Here is a 4,979-nt window from a genome sequence, read left to right as displayed (position 1 = left end):
GGCAATATTTAAGCAAATATGGATCGTCCCAAAAAAAGTTGCCCACCTTGGTGAAAAATTTCTTCTTATTTTACGCAGTCTAATGTGTCGGTATGGAACCTGTGGCAAGATAATTAGCAATATCAGCGAACCAAGGTGAATGGGAGACTCTGAACAGTTGTTCATTAGGGAACATATCATTGATATGAGTCGCCTCAAGGGAATCAGAGATATTAAGGCGAGAAAGGTGATCGGCCACTACGTTCTCCACTCCCTTTTTATCTTTAATTTTCAAATCAAATTCTTGGAGTAGAAGGATCCATCGTATCAAACGGGGCTTAGAATCATTCTTAGAAAGAAGATACTTAAGTGCCACATGATCTGTATAGATAATGATCTTGGATTCGATCAGGTAGAACCTAAATTTATCCAAAGCAAACACTATGGCTAGGAGTTCCTTTTCCGTAGTCGAGTAGTTCACATGGGCAGAATTTAAAGTTTTACTTGCGTAATGAATGATGTAGGGCCTCTTATCTTTTCTTTGGCCTAGAACCGCCCCAAGAGCATAATCAGAAGCGTCGCACATAAGCTCAAAAGGAAGGCTCCAATTGGGTGGCTGCATGATGGGTGCAGTGGTTAACATGCCCTTAAGCTTGGGGAAAGCTTCCTGGCATTGCTCAGTCCACTCGTATGGTGCATCCTTTTGTAGAAGATTACATAAGGGACGAGAGAGGAGACTAAAGTCCTTTATGAATCGTCTGTAAAACCCTGCGTGTCCTAAGAAGGACCACATGTCTCTAATGCTCTTGGGTGGAGGTAGGTTAGAGATAAGATCGATTTTTGCCTTATCCACCTCGATTCCTTTGGACGAGATAATATGTCCAAGGACAATTCCCTTATGAACCATGAAATGACAGTTCTCCCAATTAAGTACCAAGTTCTTTTCTTTACATCTTTTCAACACACATTTAAGACTCTCTAAGCACTCGCTGAAAGATAAACCGAAAACAGAGAAATCGTCCATGAAGATCTCTAGATATTTTCTCACCATGTCAGAAAAGATACTCATCATACATCACTGAAAGGTGGCAGGGGCATTACATAATCCAAATGACATCCTTTTGTAGGCAAAGGTACCGTAGGGACATGTAAATGTGGTCTTTTCCTAGTCCTCAGGGGCAATTTCAATCTGATTGTAGCCCGAATACCCGTCAAGAAAACAGTAATAGGAATGACCAGCTAGCCTTTCCAAGATTTGATCAATGAAGGGCAAAGGAAAGTGGTCCTTCCTCGTGATGGTATTCAGCTTCCTATAGTCAATGCACATTCTCCAACCAGTAATAACTCTAGTTGGCACGAGTTTATTATTGGCATTGGCTACGATGGTGATCCCGGACTTTTTAGGAACTACCTGAGTTAGACTCACCCATTGACTATTGGATATGGGGTATATGATACCCACATCTAATAGTTTAAGAACCTCGTCCTTAACCACTTCCCTCATGTTTGGATTTAGTCTACGTTGTGATTGCCGAGCGGTCTTAGCATTATCCTCAAGATAAATGCGGTGAGTACAAATCGAGGGGTCGATTCCCTTGAGGTCTGGTATCGTCCATCCAAGGGCTCCCTTATGCTCAATGAGAGTAGATACGAGCATACTCTCCTATTCTTTCTCTAGGTGGGCAGAGATCACCACCGGGTATGTTTCATCTTGACCTAAATAGACATATTTCAAATCAGAGGGCAAAGGTTTTAGGTCAAGCTTCGGTGGCTTGAGGTTAGACGGTAGAGGCACTACATCAGTTTGGGGCAACTCTTCAAATTGTGGCCTCCACTGGTTAACTTCAAGTACCGGTGCAGTATCAAGCAAGGCATACGTCTCCTTGATCATGTCATCATCAAAATCATGGGAGTGGGTCAGACACGTCTCTAGAGGGTCAGAGGATAAAGTCAGAGGTGTCGTATCTTCCACTGAAGAGTCAATCATGTTAATGTCGTGGAAATCGTCATCATCCTCTAAGTTTCTGCCGTTATTGAAAAAGATGTTTGACTCCAATGTCATATTCCCAAAAGACATAGTCATGACACCATTCCTGTAATTGATAATTGCGTTTGAAGTGGCAAGGAATGGGCGACCAAGAATGATGGGGATCTGAGTGCTCATGTTATTGATGGGTTCGGTGTCCAGGATGATAAAATCTACAGGGTAGTAAAATCTATCAACTTGGACCAACACATCCTCAATTATCCCTCTTGGTACACGAACAGAGCGATCAGCAAGTTGTAGTGTGGTTAGGCTGGGTTTTAATTCACCCAAACCTAACTGTTTGTATACTGAGTAGGGAATCAGATTGACGCTCGCTTCTAAGTCAAGAAGTGCATGATCAATTCAATGGTCCCCAATTAAACATGATATGGTTGGGCTACCGGGATCTTTGAATTTCTGTCGCACGTCTTGTTTTAGGATGGCACTCACTTTCTCGATCAAGAAGATCTTTTTTTGAATACTCTGCCGTCGTTTGGTCGTGCATAAGTCTTTCAGGAATTTGGCATATGAAGGTATCTGTTTTACGACATCAAGTAGAGGAATGTTGACTTTCACTTGTTTCAACACCTCTAGGATATCCTAAAAGTTAGAAAGAGGTTTTGGTGCAACCAACTGTTGGGGAAATGGAGCAATTGGCTTTTCTAAAAGTTCTGGTTCTAATTTTTATGGGGCCTCACTAGATCCATTATTGTTGTCCTCTTCTGGTTCTTGAGGCTTTTCGAGCCTAACCGAAAGGGTTTTATCAATGATCTTCCCACTCCTAAGAGTGGTGATGGATTTAGCGTGCCCCATTTGATTTGAAGAGCTGGGATCACTTATCTCGTATTGCAGTTTAGGTTGAGGAGCAGTTGCGCAGGAAGCATCCCCTTTTCTATAACCATCATACGTGAATCCATCTTTTGCATAAAGTCTCACATTGCATGGGTCAGCTCCTGCATGGAATTTTGAACCGGTTCTTCTTAAGGTTTCCCCTGATTTGAATTTTGATTGAAGAAACCTTGAGGAGTAGCAGTTTGTCCATTTCTCCAACTAAAGTTTGGATGATTTTTCCAACCAGGATTGTATGTATTAGAGGTTGGTTCATTGAAAGGTCTTTGATAATTATTTACGGCATTGGATTGTTCATTCAACACTTCTCGAAAGGCGGGTATCGTAAGACAATTTTCAGTTGTATGAATGTTGCAATCACATATGCCGCAAACACTTTCATTAACCTTATCCTTCTTTCCTTCTATGGCCTCAACTTTTCTTATAAGCGTAGTCACTTTATACTTGAGATCATCCTCTTCTTTCAAGAGATACAATCCACCTTTCTCCTTTAATTGAGTCGGCCTAGACGTGGTGTTCGATTTTGGGTAATAATCCCATGATTGTGTTTTTTCAGTAAGACTATCGAGGTAATCCCATACCTCGTTGACATTTTTATTAATGAATTCTCCATTACACATTGTCTCGACCATTTGGCACATGGAAGATGTCAGTCCATCGTAGAAAAAATTTGTAATGCGCCACGTTTCAAAGCCGTATTGTGGGCATGAACTGACCAAATCCTTGAACCTTTTTCAACATTGATAAAATGTTTCATCCTCCTTTTGGGTGAAGTTCATGATTATTTTTCTAAGGGTAATCGTTTTATGATGTGGAAAAAATTTCTTTATAAATTCCCTTTGCATATCATTCCATGTGCCAATAGATCTAGGACGCAATGAATGTAACCACGTCTTAGCGTTCTCTTTTAAGGAAAAAGGAAAGAGTCTCAGCTTGACTGTGTCCTCAGACACATTTTGAAAATATAAAGTAGCTCTGATCTCATCAAACTCTTTTAAATGTAGATATGGTTCTTCAGATTCAAGCCTATGGAACTTAGGAAGGAGTTGGATAACCCCTGGCTTGATGTCCATATGTCCTGTATTTTCAGAAAAAATCATGCATGAGGGCGTACTCACTCCCGCTGGTTGTAAACAATCTCGTAAAGTACGTGGCGGGAGTGCTTGATACACCTCATTCTCATCCTGAATGTCCTCCACCTTAGGTTGGGGCAGAAGAGGTTGGTTTTCAGTCATCACTTCAATTAACTCAGGGGATTTCGAGTGGTGTCTAGTCCTACGATGGATAGTCAACCCCTCAACCAATCCTCCTTCAGTCAAGAGATGTCGAGTGTTATCACGGGCCCACTTGGGCATGAAACACTCGCAGCCCTTAATCAAATTCGAAACCTAATTCTGAGAAAGAAAAAGAAAATCTAGAAAAAAGAGAGAGTTGGAAAGAAGTTACCAAATTGAAAGCCCTAAGTAACAACACCTGCAAAAGAAAACAAAACAAATCAGTTTCTAAAGAGAAGGTCTATAATTAGAAAATCCTTAAAAAGGAAGAAACAAACCAGTTTCTAAAAGAAGAAATTCCTTAAAAGAAAGTGGAAATTTCTAAAATAAATTAGGAAAGTCCTAAATTAGTTGCTAAAAGAGATCTAAAAAATTGAAAGTAGAGAAAGAACTTACCGAATTAGAAATTTTTATCTTAAAAGCCTACAGAATAGGAAAGTTAGTTTCTAAACAAAAATTCTATAAGTAGAAAATTAGGAAACAAAATTAGATTCTAAAAGAGTTAGAATAAGAAAGTTACTAAAAGACAAAAATAAAAAGTTAATTTCTAAAAAGGGAAATAACTAACCTAGTTTCCAACAACAAAAGAGGAAAGTTTCTAAAAATAAACTATTTCCTACAAATAGGAAATTACTAGAATTAGAAAATTTCTAAAATTCAAACCCTAATTTTAAAAGTAGAAAAAGTAGAGAAATTAGAAAAAGAATTACCAATTTAGAAACTTATGTCAGGATCCTACAAAACAAGAAAACAGGTTAGTTTCTAGAAATCAGAAAAACCTACACCTATAGTTAGAAAAATCATAATCTTAAACTAATTTTAAAACTAATTAATTTCAGAAAATCGTAGCC

The 4,979-nt window shown here is 39.1% G+C and overlaps 1 non-coding gene across 1 annotated transcript; it reads left to right on the top strand.

Annotated features, from left to right (window-relative positions):
• The first annotated feature begins 3,544 nt into the window (after positions 1 to 3,544).
• LOC131241843 (small nucleolar RNA R71) lies at positions 3,545 to 3,651 on the top strand. Its single transcript, XR_009169410.1, has one exon. It is a non-coding gene; the product is annotated as a small nucleolar RNA R71 (small nucleolar RNA).
• Positions 3,652 to 4,979: the final 1,328 nt, after the last annotated feature.

The sequence above is a fragment of the Magnolia sinica genome, chromosome 3, assembly GCF_029962835.1.
Source record: "Magnolia sinica isolate HGM2019 chromosome 3, MsV1, whole genome shotgun sequence".
Classification (NCBI taxonomy): Eukaryota; Viridiplantae; Streptophyta; class Magnoliopsida; order Magnoliales; family Magnoliaceae; genus Magnolia; species Magnolia sinica.
The sequence above is the reverse complement of the archived record's forward strand: the minus strand, read 5'-3'. Positions and strand labels throughout refer to the sequence as shown.